The sequence below is a fragment of the Oncorhynchus clarkii genome, chromosome 24 (assembly GCF_045791955.1).
Source record: "Oncorhynchus clarkii lewisi isolate Uvic-CL-2024 chromosome 24, UVic_Ocla_1.0, whole genome shotgun sequence".
NCBI classification, from domain to species: Eukaryota; Metazoa; Chordata; class Actinopteri; order Salmoniformes; family Salmonidae; genus Oncorhynchus; species Oncorhynchus clarkii.
The window spans coordinates 5,598,497-5,609,690 of record NC_092170.1 but is presented as its reverse complement, the minus strand read 5'-3'; positions in this window follow the sequence as shown (position 1 = coordinate 5,609,690).

Genomic DNA, 11,194 nt, shown 5'->3' with positions numbered 1-11,194 from the left:
TTACGAGGGGTATGTTTGGCCGCGTGAGTGAAGGAGGCTTTGTTGCAAAATAGGAAGCTGATTCTAGATTTAATTTTGGATTTTAGATGTTTAATATGAGTCTGGAAGGAGAGTTTACAGTCTAGCCAGACACCGAGGTATTTGTAGTTGTCCACATATTCTAAGTCAGAACTGTCCAGCAAATGGTTGAAAAGCATGCATTTGGTTTTACTAGCGTTTAAGAGCAGTTGGAGGCCAAGGAAAGGAGTGTTGTATGGCATTGAAGCTCATTTGGAGGTTAGTTAATACAGTGTCCAAAGTAGGGCCAGAAGTATACAGAATGGTGTCATCTGCGTAGAGGTGGATTAGGGAATCACCAGCAGCAAGAGCGACATCATTGATATATACAGAGAAAATAGTCGGCCCGAGAATTGAACCCTGTGGTACCCCCATAGAGACTGCCAGAGTTCCGGACAGCAGGCCCTCAGATTTGACACACTGAATTCTATCTGAGAAGTAGTTGGTGAACCAGGCGAGGCAATAATTTGAGAAACCAAGGCTGTTGAGTCTGCCTATTAAGAATATGGTGAATGACAGAGTCGAACGCTTTGGCCAGGTCAATGAAGATGGCTGCACAGTACTGTCTTTTATCGATGGCGGTTATGATATCGTTTAGTAGCTTGAGCGTGGCTGAGGTGCACCCATGACCAGCTCGGAAACCGGATTGCACAGCGGAGAAGGTACGGTGGGATTCAAAATGGTCAGTGATCTGTTTATTAACTTGGCTTTTGAAGACATTAGAAAGACAGGGCAGGATGGAAATAGGTCTATCACAGTTTGGGTCTAGAGTGTCTCCCCCTTTGAAGAGGGGGATGACCGCAGCAGCTTTCCAATCTTTAGGGATCTCAGACAATACGCAAGAGGTTGAACAGACTGGTAATAGGGGTTGCAACAATGGCGGCAGATCATTTCAGAAAGAGAGGGTCCAGATTGTCTAGCACAGCTGATTTGTACGGGTCCAGGTTTTGCAGCTCTTTCAGAACATCTGCTATCTGGATTTGGGTGAAGGAGAAGCTGGGGAGGCTTGGGCAAGCAGCTGCAGGGGGTGCGGAGCAGTTGGCCAGGGTTGGAGTAGCCAGGAGGAAAGCATGGCCAGCCGTAGAGAAATGCTTATTGAAATTCTCGATTTATCGGTGGTGACAGTGTTACCTAGCCTCACTGTAGTGGCTTGAGTTAGAGCTACAGGATGCAGATTTCTGTTTGAAAAAGCTAGCCTGCTTTCCTAACTGACTGCGTGTATTGGTTCCTGACTTCCCTGAAAAGTTGCATATCACAGTGACTATTCAATGCTAGTGCCGTCCACCACACAATGTTTTTGTGCTGGTCGAGGGCGGTCAAGTCTGGAGTTATACATTTTTTGAAAGGGGCATGCTTATTTAAGATGGTGAGGAAATTACTTTTAAAGAACGACCAGGCATCCTCAACTGACGGGATGAGGTCAATATCCTTCCAGGATACCCGGGCCAGGTCGATTAGAAAGGCCTGCTTGCAGAAGTGTTTTAGGGAGCGTTTGACAGTGATGAGGGGTGGTCGTTTGACCGGACCCATCGCGGATGCAGGCAATGAGGCAGTGATCGCTGAGATCCTGATTGAAAATAGCAGAGGTGTATTTGGAGGGCAGGTTGGTCAGGATGATATCTATGAGGGTGCCCATGTTTACGGATTTAAGGTTGTATCTGGTGGGTTCCTTGATAATTTGTGTGAGATTGAGGGCATCTAGATTAGATTGTAGGACTGCCGGGGTGTTAAGCATATCCCAGTTTAGGTCAACTAACAGAACGAACTCTGAAGATAGATGGGGGGCAATCAATTCACATATGAGTCCAGGGCACAGCTGGGAGCTGAGGGGGGTCTATAACAGGCAGCAACAGTGAGAGACTTATTATTAAGCATATCCCAGTTTAGGTCAACTAACAGAACGAACTCTGAAGATAGATGGGGGGCAATCAATTCACATATGGTGTCCAGGGCACAGCTGGGAGCTGAGGGGGGTCTATAACAGGCAGCTACAGTGAGATACTTATTTCTGGAGAGATTATTTTTTTAAATTAGAAGCTCGAACTGTTTGGGAATAGACCTGGAAAGTATGACAGAACTCTGCAGTAGATTGCAACTTTTCCCCCTTTGGTAGTTATATCTTGACGGAAAATGTTGTAGTTGGGGATGGAAATCTCAGAATTTTTGGTGGCCTTCCTTAGCCAGGATTTAGACACGGCGAGGACATCAGCGTTGGAGGAGTGTTCTAAAGCAGTGAGTAAAACAAACTTAGGGAGGAGGCTTCTGATGTTAACCAAGGCTTTCTCAGTTACAGAGGTCAACAAATGAGAGTGCCTGGGGACATGCAGGGCCTGGGTTAACCTCCAAATCACCCGAGGAACAGAGGAGGTGTACGGATGAGGGTATGGTTAAAGGCTATCAAAACTGGTCATCTAGTGCGTTGGGGACAGAGAATAAAAGGAGACAATTTCTGGGTGTGGTAAAATAGAGAGGTTGCATCTCTGGACGGGCTAGTTATGCTGGGTGAGGTCACCACATGTGTGGGAGGTGGGAGGTATCTGAGGGATGTTGAGTGGGACTAGGGGCTCTGCAGTAAACTGAGACAATAATAACTATCCTAAACAACAGTGTACAAGGCATATTGACATTTGAGAGAGACATAAAGAGAGGCATAATACAATCACAGGTGTTGATTGGGAGAGCTAGCTAAGGCAACAACGTGTAACAGCTAATCAGCTAAGACAACAACAACAGCTAAAATGGCGATGAATGGGCAGAGAGGGTTGGTTTACTACAGTCGTGGCCAAAAGTTTTGAGAATAACATAAATATTAATTTCCACAAAGTTTGCTGCTTCAGTGTCTTTAGATGTTTTGTCAGATGTTACTATGGAATACTGAAGTATAATTATAAGCATTTCATAAGTGTCAAAGGCTTTTATTGACAATTACATGAAGTTGATGCAAAGAGTCAATATGTGCAGTGTTGACCCTTCTTTTTCAAGAACTCTGCAATCCGCCCTGGCATGCTGTCAATTAACTTCTGGGCCACATCCTGACTGATGGCAGCCCATTCTTGCATAATCAATGCTTGGAGTTTGTCAGAATGTGTGGATTTCTGTTTGTCCACCCACACACTTGAGGATTGACCACAAGTTCTCAATGTGATTAAGGTCTGGGGAGTTTCCTGTTGGCATGACACAGGACTGATGGTAGCGCTCACCTTGTCTTCTCCGGACAAGCTTTTTTACGGATGACCCAAACAATCAGAAAGAAAATGACTTTACCCCAGTCCTCAGCAGTCCAATCCCTGTACCTTTAGCAGAATATCAGTCTGTCCGTGATGTTTTTCCTGGAGAGAAGTGGCTTCTTTGCTGCCCTTCTTGACACCAGGCCATCCTCCAAAAGTTTTTGCCTCACTGTGCATGCAGATGCACTCATGATGCCATTTCTGAGCAAGCTCTGTACCGGTGGTGCCCGATCCCGCAGCTGAATCAACTTTAGGAGATGGTCCTGGCGCTTTCTGGACTTTCTCGGGCACCCTAGAGTTTTCTTCACAACAATTGAACCGCTCTCTTTGAAGTTCTTGATGATCTGATAAATGGTTGATTTAGGTGCAATCTTACTGGCAGCAATATCCTTGCCTGTGAAGCCCTTTTTGTGCAAAGCAATGATGATGGCACGTGTTTCCTTGCAGGTAACCATGTTTGACAGAGGAAGAACAATGATTCCAAGCACTACCCTCCTTTTGAAGCTTCCTAGTCTGTTATTCGAACTCAATCAGCATGACAGAGTGATCTCCAGCCTTGTCCTCATCAACACTCACACCTGTGTTAACAAGAGAATCACTGACATGATGTCAGCTGGTCCTTTTGTGGCAGGGCTAAAATGCAGTAGAAATGTTTTTGGGGGATTCAGTTAATTTGCAAGGCAAAGAGGGACTTTACAATTATGAACAGCAGGCATCAGCTATGTAGCCAAGTGATCATAGGGTCCAGTGAACAGCAATAGATGGAACAGGGAAGCCGCGGGGTAGTCGTTACTATGCTAGCACGCGGGATACACAGCGTTTAAAGTTAGCAGGCCGGGGTAAGTAGAAGTGTCTTCTCCGACGTCCGGCAAAGGCCGGTTGAGGGCACAGCAGATGGAGTTAAGTCAGTGGACCAGTCGTGGTGGTACGGTGAGAAGCCATGTCGACAAAGGGTCCAGACCAGATGGCGAAAGAGGTAATTGTAGTTGTAGTTATTTCTTTTGCTAGCCTGGAGATGCGCCTGGCTCGTGGCTAACTGGTGCTAGCTTCTGGGCAGGGGCGTTAGCCACTATAGCAACTCGGTAGCAGCGATGATCAAATGCACAGGTCCAGAGCTTACGGCAAGGATCCGGTGGAGTGGTGGATTCTAGCGGTGTTGGGGTAGAATCCGGAAGGCATCGGCTAGGTAGCCGGGTGATCACAGAGTAGGCCGGGAGGTGGGCCTGGCTCAAGGCTAGCTTCGGGGCTGGGTCACTCGGTGGCAGCTAGCTAGCTGTGATGATCAGTAGTAATGGTCCAGGGTTTATGGCAGGAATACGGCGTTGTAGTGGAGAAAACAGTCCGATGCTGGCAAGTATTATCCAGGCTAAAAAAAACAGCTGGTGTCTGTGCAGAAGGAAAGGCAGCTAGCAGTGGCTAACAATGGGTTAGCTAGTAGCTAATTAGCTGGTTATCTTCTGATGGCTAGCTCTGATGGAGGTTCTGGGTATAAGTTAAAAAAAAATAGCGGATCTGTGTCACATTGGGTGAGGCGGGTTACCGGAAGGTATATTTAATTTAATAATGGAAAAGAGATTGAAAATAAATTGAAATATACAGTGCCTTGCGAAAGTATTCGGCCCCCTTGAACTTTGCGACCTTTTGCCACATTTCAGGCATCAAACATAAAGATATAAAACTGTATTTTTTGTGAAGAATCAACAACAAGTGGGACACAATCATGAAGTGGAACGACATTTATTGGATATTTCAAACTTTTTTAACAAATCAAAAACTGAAAAATTGGGCGTGCAAAATGATTCAGCCCCCTTAAGTTAATACTTTGTAGCGCCACCTTTTGCTGTGATTACAGCTGTAAGTCGCTTGGGGTATGTCTCTATCAGTTTTGCACATCGAGAGACTGACATTTTTTCCCATTCCTCCTTGCAAAACAGCTCGAGCTCAGTGAGGCTGGATGGAGAGCATTTGTGAACAGCAGTTTTCAGTTCTTTCCACAGATTCTCGATTGGATTCAGGTCTGGACTTTGACTTGGCCATTCTAACACCTGGATATGTTTATTTTTGAACCATTCCATTGTAGATTTTGCTTTATGTTTTGGATCATTGTCTTGTTGGAAGACAAATCTCCGTCCCAGTCTCAGGTCTTTTGCAGACTCCATCAGGTTTTCTTCCAGAATGGTCCTGTATTTGGCTCCATCCATCTTCCCATCAATTTTAACCATCTTCCCTGTCCCTGCTGAAGAAAAGCAGGCCCAAACCATGATGCTGCCACCACCATGTTTGACAGTGGGGATGGTGTGTTCAGCTGTGTTGCTTTTACGCCAAACATAACGTTTTGCATTGTTGCCAAAAAGTTCAATTTTGGTTTCATCTGACCAGAGCACCTTCTTCCACATGTTTGGTGTGTCTCCCAGGTGGCTTGTGGCAAACTTTAAACAACACATTTTATGGATATCTTTAAGAAATGGCTTTCTTCTTGCCACTCTTCCATAAAGGCCAGATTTGTACAATATACGACTGATTGTTGTCCTATGGACAGAGTCTCCCACCTCAGCTGTAGATCTCTGCAGTTCATCCAGAGTGATCATGGGCCTCTTGGCTGCATCTCTGATCAGTCTTCTCCTTGTATGAGCTGAAAGTTTAGAGGGACGGCCAGGTCTTGGTAGATTTGCAGTGGTCTGATACTCCTTCCATTTCAATATTATCGCTTGCACAGTGCTCCTTGGGATGTTTAAAGCTTGGGAAATCTTTTTGTATCCAAATCCGGCTTTAAACTTCTTCACAACAGTATCTCGGACCTGCCTGGTGTGTTCCTTGTTCTTCATGATGCTCTCTGCGCTTTTAATGGACCTCTGAGACTATCACAGTGCAGGTGCATTTATACGGAGACTTGATTACACACAGGTGGATTGTATTTATCATCATTAGTCATTTAGGTCAACATTGGATCATTCAGAGATCCTCACTGAACTTCTGGAGAGAGTTTGCTGCACTGAAAGTAAAGGGTCTGAATAATTTTGCACGCCCAATTTTTCAGTTTTTGATTTGTTAAAAAAGTTTGAAATATCCAATAAATGTCGTTCCACTTCATGATTGTGTCCCACTTGTTGTTGATTCTTCACAAAAAAAATACAGTTTTATATCTTTATGTTTGAAGCTTGAAATGTGGCAAAAGGTCGCAAAGTTCAAGGGGGCCGAATACTTTCGCAAGGCACTGTATACAAAAGAAAGACGAAAAATACAAAAGTACACGAGAGGACGACAAACCACATCTGCACTGCTACGCCATCTTGGGGAAGAAAATGCATGCACGCCTCCAACTCAATCATCAAGCAAACGATACAACAGTAGTAGGCTTGATTACCAACAACGACGAGATAGACTACAGGGAGGAGGTGAAGGCTCTTGGAGTGTGGTATGAGGAAAATAACCTCTCACTCAACGTCAACAAAACAAAGGAGATGATCGTGGACTTCAAGAAACAGCAGAGGGAGCACCCCTCATCCACATCGATTGGACAGCAGTGGACAAGGTGGAAAGTTTTAAGTTCCTCAGCGTACACATCACGGACAAACTGAAATGTTCCACCCACGTAGACAGTGTAGTGAAGAAGGTGCAACAGCGCCTCTTCATTCTCAGGAGGCTGAAGAAACGTGGCTTGTTACCTAAAACCCTCACAAAGCTTTACAGATGAACAATAGAGAGCATCCTGTCGGGCTGTATCACCGCCTGGTACGGCAAACTACCTACCCTCCAGGACACCTACGGCACCCAATGACACAGGAAGGCCAAAAAAGATCACCCAAGGACAACAACCACCCGAGCCACTGCCTGTTCACCCGCTACCATCCAGAAGGCCAGGTCAGCACAGGTGCATAAAAGCTGGGACCGAGAGACTGAAAAACAGCTTCTATCTCAAGGCCATCAGACTTTTAAGCAGCCATCACTAGCACAGAGAGGCTGCTGCCTACATACAGACTTGAAATCATTGGCCACTTTAAATAATGGAACACCAGTCACTTTAATAATGTTTACATGTCTTGCATTGCTTATCTCATATGTATATTCTGTATTCTATTGCATCTTAGCCTATGCCGCTCTGTCATTGCTCATCCATATATTTATATATTCTTATTCCATTCCTTTACTTAGATTTGTGTGTATTAGGTATTGGTTAGATATTACTCGTTAGATGTTGCTGCACTGTCGGGACTAGAAGCACAAGCATTTCGCTACACCCGCAATAACATCTGCTCACCATGTGTACGTGACCGATAAAATGTGATGTCTTCTCATGTTTAGTCTAACCCAGGATATTGACAGCTGAGAGGTCTAGGAGGGATGTTCTGTACTGTAGCACACTTCTGCCATTGACTTCAACTAATTAGGTTCTCCAACCTAAAGCTTTCTCCAACATAATATACTCATTCCATTACTCTCAGTTTCTGATCAAATTTGCTTCAGTCCCTAGCCCTGAGCATGATTCAAGTAAACACAGAAACAGATCTTAAAACTAAACTGGTGTGTGTGTTTAATTATACTTGTGTGGACCAGAAGTCTCCACAAGAATAGTAAACAAACAAAAATTTGACCAACTGGGGACATTCCGTTAGCCCCCACGAGGTCCAATGCTATTTCTAGGGAGTTTAGGATTAAGGTTAGAATTGGTGTTAGGATAAGAACTAGGTTTAAGAGCTAGGGTTAGTTTTAGGGTTAGGTTTTTGATTTAAGGTTAGGGTTAGGGTTTTGAATGGGACTGAATTGTGTCCCCCCACGAGGTTAGTTGTACAAGTGTGTGTGTGTGTGTGTGTGTGTGTACGTGGGTGTGTGTGTGTCCAGCATGGTCAGAATGGTGGTGTGACTGAGACCAGAGTGTCAGCTGCTCATCACATCAAAGGGTTGTTGGCCTTCCTGAAAGAACCCTGTCAATACACACAAGCACCTTGTTCCTGAGACCCCCCCGTCTGCCTCCCTGTGCTCCTCATGCTAAACAATCGTCAGGTAGGGCAGACGTGGTCTGTGTCCCCAAGGACTGCAGGGAGACAAAGGGCCCACCGCACAGAGAGACAGACAGGAAGAGGTCCCCCACTTATCCTACAGTGACCAGTCACACATGCACGCACACAGATCCGACAGCAGCACTTGAACGTTTTCCACAGTTTGTTGTGTTACAAAGTGGGATTAAAATGGATTTAAACCTTTTTTTTAACAATCTACACAAAATAGTGTGGGAGGGTATTTGTTTTATTTTGTCAAGCAAAGTATAAGGGAGTAGTAGCGCTAATGCAAAGTCTAGTAAAGTCTAGTAGGTAGCGCTAATGCAAAATATATTGGATGCCAACCGCCGTTAAACCTCATCGAAGAAGAAGGTCAACAACCAACTTGACAGAGATTGAAGCCTTTTTTAAATAATAATGTGCAAATATTATACAATCCAGGTGTGCAAAGATCTTAGAGACTCACCCAGAAAGACTCTTGGGTTGAATACTTATCTAGTCAAGATATACTAGTGTTTATTTCTGAAAAATTAAACACTAATAAACTCAGCCAGAAAAGAAATGTCTTTCAAAGACAATTTGTAAAAATCCAAAGACGCCTAAGAGAGCGCTACAGGGAGACAGGACTGACAGCTGATCTTCCTCGCAGTGGCAGACCATGTGTAACAATAGGACAGGTACAGGATGGCAACAACAACTGCCCGAGTTACACCAAGAACGCACAATCCCTCCATTAGTGCTCAGACTGTCCGCAATAGGCCGAGAGAGGCTGGACTGAGGGCTTGTCCTCACCAGACATCACCGGCAACAACGTTGCCCACGGGCACAAATCCACAGTAGCTGGACCAAACAGGACTGGCAAAAAGTGCTCTTCACTGACAAGTCACAGTTTTGTCTCACCAGGGGTGATGGTTGGATTCATGTTTATCGTAGAAGAAATGAGCGTTACACCAAGGTCTATACTCTGGAGCGGGATCGATTTGGAGGTGGAGGGTCCGTCATGGTCTGGGGCGCAGCATCATCGGACTGAGCTTGTTGTCATTGCAGGCAATCTCAACGCTGTGTGTTACATGGAAGACATCCTCCTCCCTCATGTGGTACCCTTCTTGCAGGTTCATCTTGACATGACCTTCCAGCATGACAATGCCACCAGCCATTCTGCTCATTCTGTGCATGATTTCCTGCAAGACAGGAATGTCAGTGTTCTGCCATGGCCAGCGAAGAGCCCGGATCATTAATCCCATTGAGCACGACTGGGACCTAATGAATCGGAGAGTGAGGGCTAGGTCCATTCCCCCCAGAAATGTCTGGAATCTTGTAGGTGCCTTGGTGGAAGAGTGGGGTAACATCTCACAGCAAGAACTGGCTAATCTGGTGCAGTCCATGAGGAGGAGATGCACCGCAGTACTTAATGCAGCTGGTGGCCACACCAGATACCAACTGTTACTTTTGATTTTGACCCCCCCCCCCCCCCCCCCCCCCTTTGTTCAGGGACACATTATTTAATTTCTGTGGAACTTGTTTAGTTTATGTCTCAGTTGTTGAATCTTATGTTCATACAAATATTACGCATATTAAGATTGATGAAAATAAATGCAGTTGACAGTGAGAGGATGTTTCTTTTTTTGCTGAGTTTAGTTTAATAAACTTTTTTTAGTTTAATAATTTTGCACGCCCAATTTTTCAGTTTTTGATTTGTTAAAAAAGTTTGAAATATCCAATAAATGTCGTTCCACTTCATGATTGTGTCCCACTTGTTGTTGATTCTTCACAAAAAAATACCGTTTTATATCATTATGTTTGAAGCCTGAAATGTGGCAAAAGGTCGCAAAGTTCAATGGGGCCGAATACTTTCGCAAGGCACTGTATATCCTAACATCAAATCAAACTTTACTTGCCACACACGCCAGTGCAGTTCTTAGGAGAAGACAATATTTACCAAGTAGGCTAAAATAAAAAGTCATAATAAAAAGCAACACAATAAGAATAACGAGGCTATATACAGGGGCACTGGTACCGATTCAGTGCCAGGGGTACAGGCTAGTTGAGGTAATCTGTAAATGTAGGTGGGGGCGAAGTGACTTTGCATAGGTAACAAACAAACAGCGAGTAGCCGCAGTGTACAAGGGGGGGGGGGGGGGGGGTCAATGTAAATTGTCTGGGGGCGTTTTTATGAGTTGTTCAGCAGTCTAATGGCTTGGGGGTAGAAGCTGTTGAGGAGCCTTTTGGTCCTAGACTTGGTGCTCCGGTACCGCTTGCCGTGCGGTAGCAGAGAAAACAGTCTATAACTTGGGTGACTGGAGTCTCTGACAATTTTCTGGGCTTTCCTCTGACATCACCTATTATACAGGAAGCTTGTCCCCAGTGATGTACTGGGCCGTCCGCACTACCCTCAGTAGCGCCTTACGGTCAGATGCCGAGCAGTTGCCATACCAGGCGGTGATGCAAGTGGTCAGGATGCTCTCGATGGTGCAGCTGTAGAATCATTTGAGGATCTGGGTGGCCATTCCATATCTTTTAAGTCTCAGGAGGGGGAAAAGGTTTTGTCGTGCACTCCTCACGACTGTCTTGGTATGTTTGGACCATGATAGTTCATTGGTGATGTGGACACCAAGGAACTTAAAACTCTCAACCCGCTCCACTACAGCCCCATCAATGTTAATGGAGGCCTGTTCGGACCGCCTTTTCATGTTGTCCACGATCAGCTTCTTTGTCTTGCTCACATTGAGGGAGAAGTTGTTGTCCTGGCACCACACTGCCAGTTCTCTGACCTCCTCCCTATAGGCCGTCTCATCGTTGTTGGTGATCAGGCCTACCACTGTTGTGTCGTCAGCAAACTTAATGATAGTGTTGGAGTCGTGTTTAGCCACACAGTCATGGGTGAACAGAGAATACAGGAGGGAGCTAAGTACA